Here is a 19933-nt window from a genome sequence, read left to right on the forward strand (position 1 = left end):
ACAGTATACATGAGTTACTTAAAAGCATGAAGAAATACACTTTTGGTAAAATGCTACTTGATGTTTGGTAAAAACTACAGAACTACAAATATTGAAGTGAAAAAATTAGGAACTATATATACATATTTTTTTATATATATATATATAACTGAAAAAAACAAAGGTTACTGGACGTTATAGTTAGGAAATAGAATTTAAAGAACCTTACAAATTCACTAACAAAAAATAAGGTTACAGGGATGCATTTTACATGCACAAAACCATAGAAATTCAGCAGTTATAGTTATCTCAAGTAACTATAACTTGTCCCCTAAGATAACTATAACTCGCACCCCCACTATGCACAGTTTTCTCATCAATATGCAAATGTTGCAGTGATATTATGAATGTCATAGAAGATGTTATGAATGATGTAATATGTGGGGTAAGTAGTACATGGTAAGGGTGCAAGTTATAGTTACCTTAGGGCATAAGCTATAGTTACGTGAGATAACAATAACTGCTGAATTTCTATGGTTTTGTGTGTGTACAAAGTGCACTTAACTATAACGTCCCTCTAACCTTTGGTTTTTCTGTGAAGTTCTAGGGTTTTTAACATTTAGGCCCTCATTACGAGTTTGGCGGTCTGAGGACCGCTGTGGTGGAAGTGGCGGTCGCACCGCCATAGGCCCGGCAGAGTAGACCGCCATATTATGGCCATGGCGGTGTTCCGACCAGAACACAGCCAAGTCACTGCCAGTCCCGCCAGTGCGGACGTGTCGCTGTGGCCGGCGGTAGACATCTCCAGGCCGGCGAGGAGCATGTTCCCACCGGCCATATTACGAGGTCGCAGACCATCAGGATTTCCTCCACAGTTGCCCCGCCACGAAAAGCCTGGGGGAAATGAACAACATAAAAGGAACACACTCACCTTCAGGACCACAGGCACATCCACAGCCGTCATGGAACCTGAACTGGAAGTCTTCCCAATGCTTCTGCTGGCCATACAACTCCAGAACCAGCGACGGTGCCGAAGACACCAACTGTAAGTACACCCGCCTAGCACACACTGGAGGGAAGGCCATTAGTTCACACCCACACACACAGCCGGAACGTCTAGCGACAGCCACACACACACACACACACACACACACACAAACAAACACCTGTAGCAACATACACGCATACACGTACAGGTGTTTAATGTGATTCACAAGTGCAATGGGTAATGAGTGTGGTCATGGTGGGTGAAATCATCAGAGTAGATGGCCCAGCTGTAGTTAGTCCAGGTCCAGTATCCAAGGGGGCATGGGAAAATGGAGACATGACAGTGGACAGTCAACAGGGTGTGTCAGTGGCAGACAAAGGAGAATGTTCAAGAGAGGGTCACTTCATGGCAGTGGTTTTGGCATCAGGTCCGGCAGGATGTCAGGATCGACATCCTCGCTTGCATGGGGGTTCCTCAGCTACAGGGGGAGGGGTGCTGGTGGTCTGAGGGTTCTCTGGCAGGGCCTCCATTCCAATAGTTGCCACAAACGTGAAGGGCTCTGTTGGAATGTGGCTAGTGGAAGCAGCCTGCTGGTGGGTGGAGGACGCATGCAGGATGGTGGTCAGTTCCTTGAGCACCCCTGCAATGGAGGCCATGGTGGCAGGGCTACTCATGTGGGTAGCACAATCAGTGCTGCAGGCCAACTAGTAGCATTTGATTTACAGGCCATAGGCACGTCTAGTGCACTTTACTAGGGACTTACTAGTAAGTCAAATATGCCAATCAGGAATCAACCAATCAAAAATACAATTTACACAGAGAGTACATGCACTTTTGCACTGTTTAGCAGTGGTAATGTGCCCAGAGTCCTAAAGCCAACAAAAACAGGTCAGAAAACATAGGAGGACGGAGGCAAAATGATTGGGGATGACCCTGCAAAAAGGGCCAGGTCCAACAGTGTGTGGCCTTGACTCTGGTCCCTGTTCTGTGGGGCACACTGCTGATTGATCTGTCCTTGGGCACAGGTTTGAGGATGAAGGGTTGGTTGTGAGTTGGGTGTGGGACTCCAATGTGTCCAGGGTGGGGCTGGTGGTGGTGGGCTCACCAGTTGTCCCAGATGGGCCAGACAAGTCGTCAATATCCAGACATCCACTGGGGCCTTCATCCTAGGGGAGGGCTGTCTGTCCCTGGCATCCTCTGCCGGGCGGCAGTGGCAGTGGCAGCAGGACCTGTGGATGGAAAGGGAGGGAGTTACATTGTGGAGATGTACTTGTTTATAAAATTGTCTGATGCATGGAGTAGCTTGATTTGCTTCCCATTGATGATAATGACATGTAGCACCCCAGACATTACTTGGGGTGACTGATTGTGCCATTGTTTCCATTTTCCATTGAGGGTTGAGGATAGTGGATAGCATTGCTGTCATTTCCATGTGTTGGAACGCAGTCGAAGCATCCAGTTGGTGTGGCATGTGCTATGGTTTTCCGTTCAGGTGTTCCACTGTGAAGTGGGAATGTGATCTTTTGATATGTAGGGAGTGATGCATTGTGGGAGTTGTGGTGCTTGGTATTATGATTGTTATCTGTGCATTAGGGAGGGACTGTGTGGGGATAGTGGCAGTGGGGTGGTGTGGCATGCAGGGTAGGGCGTGGGGTGATTTTGGGGGGCAGAAATCTGAGATGGGGTGGATTAGGCAGTGATGGGTGGTGGGGACTCATGCTGGACAGGAGTGGTTGATGCCTGGGGAGTGTTGTTCATCGAGCCCTCCGATGATTCCAGTCAAGCACCCTGGAGGCATGGTGCCCAAGACCTCCCCCTCCCACGATGTGAACTCAGTGGAAGGAGGTGGGGGCTCACCGCCAGTCTTGTTGATGGCAATCTGGTGACGTGATGCCATTGAACGCACCTTCCCCCGTAGGTCATTCCACCTCTTCCCGCTGACCTCCCTTGTGTGTGGATGGGTGCCCACTGAGTTGACCCTGTCATCGATCCTCCGCCATAGCACAATTTTCCTGGCTATTGAGGTTTGCTGGACCTGAGCTCCAAACAGTTGTGGCTCTACCTTGACGATTTCATCTCCCATGACCCTCAGCTCATCATCTGTGAAACATGGGTTCTTCTGACAGGACATGGTGGTTGTGTTGTGGGTAGAGGTGTGTGTTGTGTGAGTAGGGTGCAGTGTAGGGTGCTTGGTGGGGTGGGAGTGTTTGATTGTGTGTGCTGGTGGTATCTGGTGTTTGTGTGCAGTGGCGATGTGTGTATTGTGTTGCTGGTGCAGTTGTGTGGTGTGTGATGCATGGGAAGTGTGTTGGTGCCTATGGTATCGAAGTGCAGTGTCCTTCATTGGTGTGTTCCTTGATGTATCTGTTAGTAGTTGCAAAGGATTTTGACGGTGTGTTATATAGTGCAGTGAGCAGGTGTGTGTGGTGTGTGTATGTGTGTCAGGTGTGGGATATTCAGACTGTCCACTGTGTGTCGGGATCTGTTGGAGGTGATTTTTAGACCGTGGTGATTCACACCACCAATGGTTTTCTGCCATACAATGACCGCCGTGCTGATTTGTGGGTCGTAATATGGAGAGCAGAATGTTGTCGGAATGGCAGAGCTGGTGGTGGGACGATCTCTCTCCTGCCCTCAATTGGCCTGGCAGTTTAGGATAAGTGGCTGTATTTGGGAGGTCTTCAGTTTGTGACTCGTAATACTGCGGTCACTGTACCACCATCACTGGCGGTCTTTTGGCAGCCGCCAGCACAGCAGTCTTGCCAAAAGACTGCCAAACTCGTAATGAGGGCCTAAGTAATATTTGATTACCTTACAACAGTGCATGTCCCTATGTGCACTGTTTCAGGCCGCGGGGCTGCCTCAATGACCCTGAGGTCCCTGCTGGCTCCCTGCCTCCAGTGGGAGCTGCCCATACTGTCACAAGCAGGGAGCAGCAAAAAATCCTGCTCCTTGCACGAGGAAGCAATTTTTTCATCTGTTTTCCTGCCTGCCACCCGTTGGGAGCAGACTTACTGTTTGCTCTCACTTGGCGGGAGCTAAGCAAACAACTATGTCCTGAAGGTGTGTAATGTTTCAAGTACTTGTTTTGTAATGCAGCCTCGCGCTGCAGAATGTGACATGAGGAATTCGAGAACAGAGGACCTCGGCAGTTGCGGAGAGTCTCCCTCCCGGTCGGACCAGAAATAAACGTATCCACTTACCTGCGTGTGTCTTGTGGATTATTTCAAGTTGGGCACCACGGGACACAGGGAGCGGGCAATGGGGAGTGGTGGTCCATAGTACCATTAATGGACCCAGGAGAGGGGCCTCGCAGAGACCGCGCTTGTTGTTTTTTAACTTTTTACCGAGATTTGTGGATCCTCTGCGTATTTTGCTGCAAAATTAAAAAAAAATGCTTTCTGGCTCCAGCCCCCTTCTCTTTTTAGTTTACTTTTTTGGGGGACTTGGCTGAGTCTAAGTCCCAAGATAACTGCCAACACATCCTGGTTGAAGTGTTGGCAGCCAATCAGAACTCAGCATAAGATTTGTTGGATCTGCAGAGGATTTGTATCCCTAGATATACAAACTTCCTTTTTCTTTAATAACACAAAAACTACTGAATGGATTTACACCACACAAAAAGAGACCTTTAGGAACCAAGGTTCTAGCTTTCTGCCAAATTTGGTGTAATTCCGTTCAGTGGTTCAGGCTGTATTCGTGTTCAATATCCCTGTGGGAAATTGCATGGGGAAAACATGTTTTGTGGCCCCACTTTTTCTCAGTCCCCGCTTCATGAATCGCCCTGAAGCTTTCAATGCAGCAGTTAAAGTGGCAAACTAGTTTTGAAAAATTTGTAAAGATTCGTCAAACAGCACCAAAGTTATTAGTAAAACAAAAAATGCTTTGTCTTTGTAAAGTAGGTCCTAACTATAACTACCTATTGGTATCAGCCCGTAATTTTAAAAATAATATATATATATATATATATATATATATATATATTCCAAGCAGCCACCTCCACAGGAACTGCCCCCTGTAATGAAATTAAGAGAGTTATCGTAGAAAGACTTGGCAGAGATGAAGAAACACATCAATTATGTTTCTGAAAACCAGAGGGGTTCCTCAAGTGATAATCCATGGACATTATTTTTTAAACTGAAAGAAGCGGCTGACCGATGGCTTAAACCACAGGAGTCATTCAAGGCTGGGATAATGGCAAAAATGTATTTAGTGCACTATCTGAAGGCCTTACCCTCTCCAAATCACAAAATAGTTGAGACAAAACCAGGATTAACTTTAGAACATGCCATTGAGATGTCAAGTACATATTCTTGGGCTCACGCCCTATCCCTAACGCTTATGCAGGAATACACGAAAGGATCAAAATTCATATTCAGTTGTTAATTGCCAAGACCCATTTACTATACAAAGGAGATGAAACCCACTTTCTATGTGAGCCTACAGTTTAACCATAAATGGGTCACCTCCCTCTTGGACTTGGGGTGTAAACAATTTGTAATCAAGGATGACTTGGTTCTCCCCTGCCTGCCTATGATGGGTGTCTCATAGAGAGTTTATTGTAACCAGATCCTCATGACTGGACATGTGGGTTGGCTGAGATCCTCAAGCAAAAACCTGACTTGAGATTGTATTGTTGTCAACTTCCAGAATCCCATACATGTGAGAAATTGACTATTCTTTAAGCGCGTTGTTGCGGCTAGCGGCAGGAGCCCTTTAAATCCTTTTGGATAAGGATAAGGGGAACAAAGAAGTGCAGGTCCATTATAAGGGACGACATAGTTACCGCACAGAGACACACAAGAGTAGCATCCGCAACAGATCTTATAGGGCTAAAATTTACCAGCCAGAGCCTAGCTAAGGGCCTTCTGGCACTTGATGAAAGAGTGAGACCCGGTGCCTTATCCCAAGTGGCACTTGCCCATAAACTCCCCCAATCACTGACAAATCTGTTTTCCCAAGAGAGAAATAATACCATAACGGCCCAGCATACATGTACCTATAGAAGGGACCAAAAGCACAGTCCAACTTCAGCTATAGATTGACGTGCAGCCCCCACGGTGAAGGTCGGGAGAGATGGAATACCCAGTCTCGATCCTCTTAAGCCAAACAACCATACACTATATACCTTGGGTGCGGAATCAAAAGTGCATTGTAGCAACTTACTAAAGGAGAAGGTCCAGGGAGTAATACCTTGTTTAAATGAGACTAGAGAGAAGCCGCCAGATAAGAGGGATGGTCATGATCTACCGATCAGGATTTTATCTTGGAATGTGGCAGGACTGACTCAGAAGACCGCTAACCCTGACTGGTGTAGTTTTATAGATCAACACCATATTATTTTATTACAGGAGACATGGGCTTCATCTGCAATAAACAGAGAAGGTTATTGGACCTTCCAGAAGACCGCGCTTCCATCACCATCTGGCAGGGCTTCAGGTGGTTTGATAATCTGGCTAAAACATGATTTGTTTCCAAAGGTAAAGGAGATAGCAACCCCTATGAGGGATCTATTAGCTGTCATGGTTGAAATCAGTACTGCTAGGGGTCTTGTTAGTATAATAATTGTCAATATATATATCAGACCTGGCACCCAAAGGACCCAGATTGCTCAGATGAGTACGTTATCAGATTTTCTTAACTGCCTTCCTGGAGGGCGGGGCCTAATTGTTGCAGGAGATTTCAATATGCAATTGAGTTGCAGAGACGACAACCAGCAAAGAGAAATCAGGTTTGCAGATGCATGGGATAGATCTGGGCCGGTGCAAGCCACATCTAAGAAAGGAGGAGGAGCATTAGAACTATTCAAAGATCAAATTAAAATGAAGGGATTAAGAATAGTGAATGGAAACACCAGATCAGATACCCTGGCGTCGCCCACATACAGGAGAGGTCCATATTTTAGCCACTTGGACTATGTCCTAGTAGATGACGCTCTCTGGAAATCTCTTATTGACATGGTTGTTCTCCCTCGTATTGATAGTGACCATCAAGCTTTGAGTACCTCCTTTTCTACTATTCTATTCAGCTGTAAGACATTGACAACATGGGCCCAAAATAGTGTCCTAACTAGGTCTAATGATTGTAAAAATGTGAAATGGGAATGGGTGGAGGATGATGAAAACTTCCAGCTACTAATCTATAGAATAGTTGTAACAACGCTTTCCCCATTGAAGCATACAAATATGATATTGGTGGATCTGATCAATCTGCTTAGCGTTCTGATCACCCGATTAAAACCACATTTCCAGGTAGCAAGGAGGCGGACAGAGACTGGGATGAGAGAATCGAGGTGGTTCACCAACACTTGTCGTCAGGCCAAAATACAGCTATTGGGAGCACTTAAGGAAGGGAACTGCCGAGAGATAAGAAAATCTAGGGCTGCATTCAAAATTGTACTTAAAAACGAAAAAAAAGAGTGGGTAACCAGATATTGGAACAGGATGGTTGATGCACTTCATGAGAAGGATTTAATTTATTCTGGAAATTAGTGGCAGACAAAAGTAATCCCCAAGGTGTGGAGAACTACCATGTAATCCAGCCAGAAACTTGTGTGAAGTATTTTACAAATGTGTACAGAAAACCTCATTTTAGTAGTACTGCTATTCCTCCGTTAAAACCTAATTTCCTTTTTGCAAACACCTTAACGGGAAGGAGAGTTATACCACCCAAATTTGACCTGGACCTTTTCTCCCTAAAAGAAACAACACTGGCTCTTCAATCAATACGTAAAGGGAAGGCCCCTGGTCTTGATGGCATCCCAGGTGATTTATATTTGTCCCGACCGACAACCTGGTCTCTGTATCTAAATGCGCTCAGTAATGAGATATTGAGGGGGGGGGAGGACTTCCTACCACGTGGCAAGGAGCAATCATAGTCCCTATATATAAGAAAGGGCCAAGGGAACAACCTACCAACTATAGGCCTATTAGTACGATTGATGTTAGTCAAAAGATATTCAGCAAGCAGATTCTAAATAGACTACAGATATGAATAGAGGATTCCCAAATTCTCTCCGACTTCCAGGCAGGTTTTAGAAAAGGAATGAGTACAATAGACCAGGTTTTTAGGTTTAACCTTCTCTGTTGGAAATATTTGTCACTCAACAAGAGCCATTTGTATGTAGCCTTTATTGATTTAAAGGCTGCCTTTGACATGGTACCTCAGGATATACTATGGAAAGTTATGGAGAGTTATCAACTTGATGGAGAACTACTAAGATTGATTAGATACCTACATGAAGGGACTTATGCTCACGTTCGCTAGTCAGAAAGTGGCGACCTAACTGAAGCCATACCTGTCAATAGGGGTGTTAGGCAGGGGTGCATTCTGGCACCAACACTGTTTAACCTTTACATCAATGGTGCCGCGGACCAACTGTTACACTGCAACCACGATGCCCCAAGGCTAGCTGGATCCCCTGTCCCCATTTTAATGTTCGCCGATGATACTTTACTAATCTCAAGAACACCCATGGGCTTAAAAAATGAATTGGATGCTTTTTATAACTTTTGTTTTAAAAGAGGACTTGAAATTAACCCAACAAAATCGAAGTTCATGGCTTTTAACCCGCATGAACTGTTTAGGGGGAAAATGACTATAGCGGGCCAACCAGTGGAGAAAGTCAGCAAATTTGATTATTTGGGGATCAGGCTAAGTGATGACCAACACTGGTCGTCACAGATCGGGAAGAGTCTGACAGCACTTAGGCAGCGGGCAACAGTGATAGGGAGATAGGGAGGAAAATCGCCAATACTTTGGAAGGGGAGATATCACCGGCCATCACTGTTTATAAAGCAGCAGCAGTTGCAGCTTCAATTTATGGCGCTGAGCTTTGGGGACACAATAACTCTAGGTGCCTGACAACAGTAGAAAACCGTTTTATACAAAAAAAATTGAGGCTGCCTATGAGCACCCCTCTCACCCCCCTTAGATTTGACCTAGCCCTAAACGAGATCCATAACGAAATTGCATTAAAACCTCTCATGTATTGGATTCGTCTTTGGTCATCGGAGAATTTGTCCATCCTCCACGTAGCATTAGATGAGTTTCTTGTAAGTGACAGTGCACAAAAGATCCCTTGGTTTAGACATATTAGAGACACATGTAAATTCCTCAAGATGGAGGAGGTGTGGAGTGCTCCTCATAATCTGACCAAGGAAGTAAAAGAGCGTGTAAAAAGGTGCTATTGGGAGAACATCTTGGCTCAAACTTGGTCTAAAAACCATGGCAGTCGGACCTTACAGTTCCTAGACCATAAATGTAGCCCCAAATTTGAGGCCTACATGGATAATGTAAATCCTCCCTATACTAAAACCTTATTCATCAAGTTCAGATTAGGGACCCTCCCGCTCAAGACATTTACAGCACAATGGAGGATGGAGGACCGTAACTTAATATACTGCCATCATTGTCAAAAGACAAAAGAGTCACTTGCGCACTTTATGTTTTTCTGTCCTAGATATTTGGTACCTAGGAAGAAGTGGATTGCTCCGTTATGTAGGTCAGTTGGGATAAGGGAATGGAACACAGTATTACGTCTTTTGATAACTGACACAAATGACAAAATAGTCTTTCCAGTTGCGAGGTATTTGCAAAGTGCATGGGCCATAAGAACCAGAGAATTGCTATAATAGTGTGCTTTTAACACATTAGTCTTAGATTTTATTTATTTAACATAGCAATTCTTAACTGGTTGGAGTTAAGACAAAATGGCCTAATATTTGATATTTTTATTTTGGATCCTAAGATTTTAAGAAAAATTATTGTTTGCTCAGTTTCTTACAACTTTGTGATTCTATAACTTATCTAGGGTTTTTAAAGCAAATTGTGGTGTGCTTTGCCTACATTCCTCCTTCTTATACTCAACAACTGATACAAATGATAAAATAGTTCCCCCAGCTGCGAGATACTTGCAGAATATATGGACTATAAGAACTAGAGAATTGCCATAATCATGTGTCTTTTAACATATTGGTCTTAGATTATATTTATCCAACATAACAAGTTTTAATTGATTGGAGTCAAGACATAATGATCTAATATTTTATATTTAATATTTTGGGTTTTTAAGTTTTTAAATAATAAATCATGTTATGCACTGTTTTTTCTACAACTATGCGATTTTATAACTTATTCAGGGTTCCTAAAGCAAACCGTGTTACCTCTTTGCTATTTTCTCTTTCTTATATTGCATAATTATGTTATGGTGTTTCACTGTTTACTTTTATGGCTTTTAGCCGAAATAAAGTTATTGATTGATTGACTATCCTTCCCTAAACATGCAGGGACCAAGCAGGGGGCATCATTATTCCACTTCATGGTTACTTTTTTTTAAATAAATTAACCGATCAGCATGGAATGCATCGTTTTCCACTGTGGGAAACTACTGGATCTCTGATAAATAATAAGCCCTTGCTACTGGAAACATGCCACCTGGGAACAGATTTGAAGACCTTGCAAATATCACGACTAATGACTGATTCATGCAGCTTAATATAGATGGCGCAAATTCACAATGGGTGATGTGATGCAGTCCAGATCCCCCTAAATGTCACAGTGAACAAATATTTTGAACTAACAATTGTTAGCCACATTAGTATCATGAGTTGGAATATTGCTGGAATTACTTCTAAATTGTCCTTGCCATATCAGCAAGTATGACATTTTTTTTTCCAGGAAAAGATTAGTTACTACTCCATTAGCATCTGATGGTTATGTATGTATTGTATTCCTGCCACACTATCCCAGTCTGGCCGTGAAAAATCGGGCTTTTCAATCTGGATAAAATTGTGGAGTAGACGTTTTTGAAACATTATTTAAAGAGATGTATAATTTACATAGGTATTTAATTCTTTTTTGTAATAGTGATTTCATGAACTTAATTAGAATAAACCTTACCTGTCTGTTTGGTATCCTCGAAAACATAAAGGATAGACATAGTATGCCTTGCAGGAGCGTAATGTAATTCATCCTGGGGATTTCAATGTGAAATAGTCATTAAAAACTGCAGATGTGGATAATCATGTAGATATCATCAGAGACCATAGGGGTTTTTGAACTAGATAATTATTATAGCACACGACCTTGTAAGCAAGCTTGAGTTCATGAATGGTGGGAATAAAGACATACCTACCTTCCATTGGCCGGGATGAACCATACAAGGTCTAATAATATTCTTAATGTATAGAGAAATTTTAGAACAAAGTTATGGCCCACTTGTGGCCTTGGTACTTTCCCATTGGTTAAAGCCGGTTCCCAACAATGTCGTTAGCTCAACCTCGGTCTCAACGTAATGATCTCAGGCAGTCCTGGAGCAGCCAGAATCTTCATCAGTTTCATGTACTACTGATTTAAAAAGCAATGACTCCCTTTTAAAGTGTCCTTCTGAAATGGAAAGTGGTGAGCAAACTCTTCATTTCTTAAGGCATTATGTAATTATTAAATCGGCCTTATTAGAACCTGGGCTAAAGTCCAATGACACCCCTCTGTTGTTTAACTCATTTTGCTCTCTTGCAAACATGCATTTGCGAAAAGCTTTTATGGTCAGACTAAGGGACCCCCAAATAGGTGGTTTTGTCTCGTTTGTAAAATGCTGCTTTAAAAAGCAGGACAAATGAGATGAATACTAAAAATTGGGTTCCTTATTAACAGCTGTTGTGGAGAAGAATTATAAGGCTTTTTGGTCCACTGTAAATTCCATCACAGCAAGTGACAGTTCATCTTCACTGATGAGCAGTCATACTACCGGCGAACAGTGGGTTACCCATTTGTCAAGCCTGTATGGCCCGTCTTGCAGCAGTCCTTTGCCAACCAAATTAGTGACTCATTTCAAGCTGAGAACTAAGGGCCTGATTTAGATCTTGGCAGAGGGGAACACTCTGTCACAAACATGACAGATATCACGTCCACCATACTATGATCCATTAAATCCGATGGAGATGGTAATACGGAGTACGGGCTAATCGTCACGCTCGTGACAGAATATTCCATTTGCCGAAATTTAAATCAGACTGTAAATTTCCTTCTCTTTAGATGAGGTAAAACAAGCAATACGGCAATTCTCCTGGATCTGATGGGATGCCAATTGACTTAGTGATATGTCATTTAGATTTGTGGGCACTGTTACTGATTAACGTTTTTAATATCTTAGTCAGTAAGCACCTGCCATGCTCTTGGTGTAACTCGACTATTGCCCCTGTATTTAAGAAGGGCAACCATTCTGAGCCGAGGTGCGATCATCCTATCTTACTTATTGATACCTCTGTCAAAATTATTGACAGAGTTATTTATAATAGAATGCAGCACTGGGCTACTAATAATAAAATTCGAAATGTTTGCCAATCATTTTATAGGGAGCTTCAGCAGTGCCTATATCTCAATCTTATCATAGGCAGATATACCATCTCCAAGCCCTGCCCGCTGTGCCTAGGGTTCATGAACCTGTCAACAGCATTTTGTTGTGTAAATCGCATCAATCTGTGGCTGATGCTTCTCGATGTGGGGCTGGATGTGGCACTTGCACATTTTTTATTTGTATCACATGAGAATTTGACTGCAAAGGTAAGATTTGGTGTTAGTCGGGAAGTATCAGATTCTTTTGATTGTCACTGGCATCCAGCAAGGATGTTTCCTTGCCCCCCCCTTCTTTTTATTTGATATATTAATAGCTATATTAATAACTTGAGCCCTTTTCTAGCTAGTGCTTGCTTAGATGTCCCAATGGTCGATAGTGTCCACATTCCAGCATTATTAAGTGCTGATAATGCGTTACTGATGGCTCGCATGCCCAAAGCATTGAGCTTTTTAATTCACATCTTTGCTCAGTTTATCTCAATCTAGTCACTAACTATTCAAAATCGCACATCATGGTTTGTGGCCCTAAATGGCTGAGCCTTCCCACTCTTGCGTTTGGTGGCAAACAAGTAGAGGATGATTAGTAGTTTCTCCTATCTTTGGGTTGTTTTTGATTCCTCTGGTGTTTGGAGTTTTAATATCCTTAATTGCTGCATGAAGCTTTCTCGATCTGTGGGTGCACTCTTTAATTTGCCCTGGTCATTAGGTGGTAAATCAATTATACCCCTGCTTGAAATTTATGACCAAATGTGCCCTTCCTGCTGTATATGGAGCGGGGGCTTGGGTTACACCATTTTTCCTGTCATTCAAACTGAGAACTATAGCTGCTGGTGTCTCCTCTTAGTACCTCCCTCAACATCACATTATATATGCCATTAGGAATTAGAGCTGCCTTACTTAGAAGATGGTATAAAGCTGAGCTTTGTGGCTATCGGTCTGGCTTAATCCTGAAGCTAGCCTAAACCAATTAATAATTAAAGATTGCCTTACATGTGACAAAAGTCTTAGTATTCCCTGGTAAGGTTCCGTCCTCAAAATTCTAGTAGGGTTAGGGCGGCCTTTCCTATTTGACATCTGTTTTTGTCTGTGCAGAAGATAAAAGACAGATTAAGCTTCAGTTTTTGGAAAGTATGTACCATCCCAGGGACATTGAGCTTGGTAAATCAACCGCTAATGGCCATAATCACGATTCATCTGTTCCTACTTGCGCATGAGCTAATGTGTTCGACCAGTCCTCATTGCATTCCATCTTTTAGTAAAAAGTTTTTAATTTCATTATTGAGGAAACACAAGTTTTCACACTGTAGAGTACTATTACGATTTTTTTCAGCTATTAAACGAGAAGAAGTATGTTCCAGTGTTGGGTCCTTCCTGAAATTAGCAGTATACTCTCAGAAGTCTATTCTTTGGGGACTATCAATGATGGATCTATTTTATAAGTATTATTATTATGTGTAGATGTATATAAATATATAGTCTCCCACTATTGACCCAGAAATCAACAGTCTGGATGTATCCACCCCCGTGGTGTTTAGTGGTCTAGGGCCTGATTTATACTTTTTTAGCGCTGCATTAGCGTAATTTTTTGACGCAAAAGCAGCGCAAACTTACAAAATTCAAATATATTTTGTACGTTTGCACTGCTTTTGCATCAACAAATGACGCAACTGCGGCGCTAAAAAAAGTATAAATCAGGCCCCTAGAGTCCTCACTGTCCATTAACCAGTCTGCCAAAGCTTCCATTCTTTTACCCATTGGAGATTCAGAAATTAGCGTGTGGGGTAACGCAAATAGCACTTAACGCCTTAACTCGTCGTTCTGAGGCTGAAATCCTGACTGTTATGCTTAAACATTAAGGCCCATATTTATACTTTTTTAGCGCTGCATTTGCGTCATTTTTTGACGCAAAAGCGGCGCACACTTACAAAATACAATTGTATTTTGTAAGTGTGCGCCGCTTTTGCGTCAAAAAGCGGCGCAAAAGCTGCGCTAAAAAAGTTTAAATATGGGCCTAAAAGTGTTGTGAACTCTGTCACATTCTTGTTTATGTCTCTTCTAATTTTTATCCTATTAATGCTTTCAGAGTTTTTATCTCTTTTTTAAACGAAATGTTGGTATCATGTATGCTTACTATCTAGGCTGACATATTTTATTATTTTCAGGTATGGATGCTGCCATAACATCATGGACGCTCACTGTGACAGCTGGCATGTTTTTAGTTATAGGAGAATATAATCATGTGAATGGAGATGACACATGTATTGCCATTTTGCTTAGTCTTGTTGAACTTTAGTGCCTCCAAGCGCAGTTTCGTTTTATAAATATAAAGATCATACCGGTGATCACATTAGGCTGACCAGAGAGTCTCGGATTTGCCAGGACAGTTCTGGTTTTTCACCAGCTGTCCTGGCAGATTTCAGGAAATTTAGTCAAAGTCCTGATCTTTAGAGAAGGTCGACTGAAAACAGTGAGAGGTGTTTTATGTTTTACAAAGCAGGGATAGTTAAGATAAGAAAGAAATGTAATTAAAATGTAGTTTTTGAAGCCGGTACTATGCCTGTAATTTATGTTCTTATTGCCTCTTCAGTAACTCTATGCTGATGAGAGCTGTCTTTCTAGACGCTCGGTTGAAGTAAAAGTGTAGTCCTTCTTCTATTTTTGTGAAATGTACCGGTTTTTGGCTTTCAAAATCTAGTCACTCTAGATCACATACTATAAAAACCCAGGTATCTGACCATGGGTTTGAGGCACATCTCGCTAGGACCATCAAGCCAGAGATGTCGCCAGTTTGCAGCACCAGCCACGCCAGGAGCAGTGCAGAGAAGTGGCTCTCAGCCCAGCTCTGTTTTTCATTCCCAGGCCAAGTTGTCATAGAGAATAACTGAGTTCCTATTTTTCTAATAAGACAGATATCCTGTGTGCAATCCATTTTAAGAAACTAAAACAACAGGCGAATTTACTTCTTTTACTAAAATTTAGCATACTACTTAGAAATAGCTTTAGAGTGTTAGGACATTAAGAACTCACTAACCATGTTAGATTCTTGCTGGTTTCACTGACCATTGAATGAATTGCTACATTCCTTTTTGTATTTTTTGTGGTTACCGTTCATATTTTATCCACTTTTTTACTAGAATACATTAGGGGACCATTTTATAAAAAACATTTTGACTGTTATTCATTTACGAAAGAGGAAATGGTGTTCCACTGTGTCCCTGAACAAATCTTGTGGGACTGATCATTTCTGGAAAGACCTCCTGTGCAGTATTTCTCATCGAGTTGTGTATGCGTTGAAGTCCAATTGGAATTTTAATTTGTATTGGTACTTTGAGTCCTTGTGCCCCAGATCGTGTCATAAATACGACCAAGATACTTTTTTTTGAGAAGCAGATAAATAGTGGATAATATATCACAAATATCTACATTATAAATGGTTGTGAAGTGGGTACACTGAAACAGTGTACATTTGGTACTAAAAAAGGGCACATATTTGAATCTTAATTATATAATCTGCAACAATATAACCACAGGGAACACCATCTATCATCCTCATACAAGCTGAGATATCAGGAAACATCTCACTTGTGACATTATATACATCATTTTTACATGTGGGCTCTTATATTGTATGATGACCTTTAAAAATGGTCTAAAATATGTTTAGTATAGTTCCAGTATAACTAAAGATCATTAGCATTAACCCACCACTTTAATGAATCAAGTCATATTTTCGCTCAAATGCGGAATTGTTGATTAGAAAATATTGAAATAAGAAGACTGTGAATGATGTGAGACAATATGGATTAATCTACTTGAAAACTTGCGTTTTATAGTGCAAGATCAGATGAAAGTTCATTATGGAGATCATTTGTTGGTGGCATTTGACATGGTACCTCATCAAACACGCTTGTAGTGACTGCAAATTTAAGGGTTGGTGGCTTAACCTTGTAGTGGTTACATTCATTCCTCTCCGATAGAAGACAATGGGTCACTTTGAAGTCATTCACGTCTCCATGCAAAACACTCAACCAAGGGATGCCTCAAGGCTCTTTGCTAAGTCCTTCACTTTTTAACGTATAAATGTTCCACTGGCAATCATCCTTGAATCCTATAGCATCTGGGTGATCGACGCTGATGATACCCAGCTGATCTTGTCGATTGAGAGAAAAGCTGACACTGGCCAGCTTGCATTTAAAAGGTGCCTAGTAAAAACTATGGAATGGATGAGGAAGAATTGTCTGAAATGTAATTCAAACAAAACTGAGGTACGACTGTTTGGTGAGGAATCTGAATGCTGGTCCAAGGACTAGTGGCCTGATGAGTTGGGTGGAGCCCCCAAGTCAAATTCAGTCGCAAAACAATTGTGGGTTTAGCTTGATACCAAGCTATCTCTTTGCCCCCAGATATTAGCAGTTACAGGTATCTATCTTTCACTGATTGGTAACCTGAAGAAATCCCGGGAATATATTCGTAAGAAACCCAGAAAACCACTGTGCATGCAACTATTACCTCTCACATAGATTATGCCAATGTACTTTATTTAGGATTGTCCAGCTGCCTGCTAGATCACCTGCAAGCATCCCAAAATGCTGCTGCACAGTTGATTCTTTGGGTCCCGCGTCGACAGTCAGGGTACACTTGAAAAAGCTGCATTGGTTACCAGTTAAAAAACATTAAGGACCTCATAATGAGTCTGGCGGTCACATTACAACCCTTGCAGTCGGAATGCTAGGATCACAGATTCTGGCGGTCTGGAGGTTAGTGGTGGTCCTAATCCACCAGGGCAGCGCTGCAAGCAGTGCTGCCCTGAGAATTATGACCCCCTTCTCTGCCAGCTGTTTCATGGCGGTAGCACTGGCATGAAAAGGCTGGCAAAGAATGAGTGCAGGGGGCCCCTAGGGGTGTGAGGGTGCTGGTGCACCCTGCCGGCTACAGCATTACCACAGCTCGATTAGGCGCCAGAGACAATGCTGTAGCATGTTTCCCGCTAGGCCAGCGGGTGGAAACTTAGGTTTTCACCTGCTTACCTAGCGGGAATTTCTTAATAACCCCGGTAGGGAGGTCGACTCGTAGGCGGCGGCGCACCCTGGTGGGAGTTTGGCAGACAGGCTTTCCCATCTGCCAAACTCAAAACGAGGCCCTAAATGTTTAAATCTCTTGTAATTTCCCATTGCACCTTCTACAAAACCTCTCCAAAATATCTTAGCACTAGGCTTTGCCATTATCAGCCCATCAGAGCATTAAAATCTACAGGTTCCAGGCTGCTGAAGACTCCCAGATTCAGGCTAAAGATGCATTCAGGCCACTCTTTCACCTTTCTGGCCTCCAAACCCTGGATCAAGCTCCCATTTGCCAAACGTCAACTCACAAATCGAAATCCAGTTCAGAAACAAACTAAAAAACGTGGATTTTCAGTTTTTAACATCTTGACAATCTGTGCCTCCTCACATGTTCCCTGGTTGGCAGCTGTGCGGTCTAGAAATTTGATTTGATTGATTGATGTCTTCATGTTTAGTATCCCAACATAGATATGACTAAACGGAGTGAGACACTGAATTTAAAATGTGTTTTAAAAAGTGAAAGTCAAGGTTACTAAACTTTGAGGAAACTATTACAGAATTGTCTGTATTACAAAATACTGACAACGATGAAAGACTAGCATGTTTTTGTACAGCTCGATTGAAAGGATTCAACATGGCACAGATTGAGTAAACGCAAACCCTTGCATAATACATAAGACGTACCACCAACCGGAGACATGAACGCGCGGTCCCGTAGCTTGACATATAAATAGGATTCAGATTGGTGACAGGCTATTGCATTTGTAATTCAATAAGGCGCAGGAGTGAACTCTATCTGATTAACCATATACAACAGGATTTTCACTTTTAGTACGGAGGATGTTATCTAACTGAACTTAAGAAGGAATCTGATATGTACAAGATGTTTGTTTGCATTGTTGAATAGGTTTTGTTTTTAGTTAATTCACCAAAACTAACTGGTATATTCGGATATAATTTGACCTTGTGTTAAGAGGAATGCATGAATGCATCCAGAGGGGATGACAGAAGAAAGGCATTGCTAGGGGCTATACCACTCCAACTACCTCGCCGTTGTGAGCCTGGAAAAGGTGTACTGCATTTTTTTAAAGAATGAAAAAGAACACAATGCTATTATCATGTCAGTTGCGTAATTTCCTTGTCCACTGTTAATCCTTCGAAATTGCATCTGGCCCGTTTGCAGCGTTTCTGGTGACTATATTTGGCTGCACCTACACCTTCCCTGTTTCAGTGTGGCATGAGTTTGTTTGACAGGGCCAGGGTATTTATGAGGAGGAGTAGCGTCACTTGATCAGACCAGCATCAACCACTGGGGACCACTTGGCCTTGAAATCATCAGCCATTTTATTTTGCTATCTGCTTCGAAGCAATTACTTCCATAGGCTTAGCTCTTTCCCATTGATTAAAGCCTGAGCTAGGACCTGCTGCAAGACTATGTGACTGGACGTTTCCTGCAACCTTCTTCAACCTCTATCCTGACCCCATTTAACTTTCCATTCCCTGGGTGTCCCATCAACCAGATATCCAGGTGAAAGGAGGAGGAGTTAAGGAATGTTTTATTGTTGAGTATTTCCTGTTTGAGCCTAGCCTCAGAACACATGCTTCATGAAAGACCTCACACCTATAAACTTCCTTAAACACTCTCACTCTATCAATTCACCTACCCTACTGATCATATTCCTTCCACGGCACTGCTCTACTGTCAACACAACTAGCCCAGGAAGCACTGAATATGTTGTTGCCAACAGACAGAGGCCATGCAGCTCCTACCTGGGCTACCTACATCCAGTGCTTTCCCCTGAGTTCTTAGTACTTGGCTGACCATGTTAGGATTATGGGTAATAGGAGGTACAAGACCAATAAGAACAAGCGACAAGCATGGTAGGGAAAGAACAGAGAACAGGCGAGATTTGAGGATATAGAGGGCTAGCCAATGGTGGCTGGGGTTCAAAAGTATTGGGCGAGCCTTTCAATTTAAGGTCATTAAGAGATCAATCAGAAAAAAGACCCAAAGGAAGGCAGGAGTCTCTGTGGTAATTTAAGGACTAACAGAAAAGTGGGCAGCTGCCAGGCAACTGCTGTGTCGAGTGGCTCTCTGACTTGTAGTTATCACTCACTGTTTACCTTGACCCATACCTTTGTTGTTTTCCTCCTTCCCGTCCATGTTTCTGACCCCCCTGCAATCTCTATATGGTTATCTTGCTTGCCCTTTCATTGGCTGCCTATCGTACCAGTTATACTCCAAACCTATCTAGCTGGTGTGTTTCTCCGTTGCTTCCTGTCTCAATATTTCTGTAGCTTCATTGCTGTGTCTCACTGACTCACCCACTTACCAATCCTCAGGCTATCTGGTTTGCTGGAGATTTACCTGTACACTTGTCCAGTTTGCGGTACTTCCATACTGAGAACCTGGCAAGTCCTGGACTGGAGTATGGATTGTGGTTAGAGGTGGTGCCGCCTTGTATTAACTGTCTGCAATGTCCTTTTATCCAGACAGTACAGGGAGGACGTGTGCAAATAGATGTGTGTCTGAAGCATCACCAGTACATGC

This window comes from Pleurodeles waltl, chromosome 6, assembly GCF_031143425.1.
Source record: "Pleurodeles waltl isolate 20211129_DDA chromosome 6, aPleWal1.hap1.20221129, whole genome shotgun sequence".
NCBI classification, from domain to species: Eukaryota; Metazoa; Chordata; class Amphibia; order Caudata; family Salamandridae; genus Pleurodeles; species Pleurodeles waltl.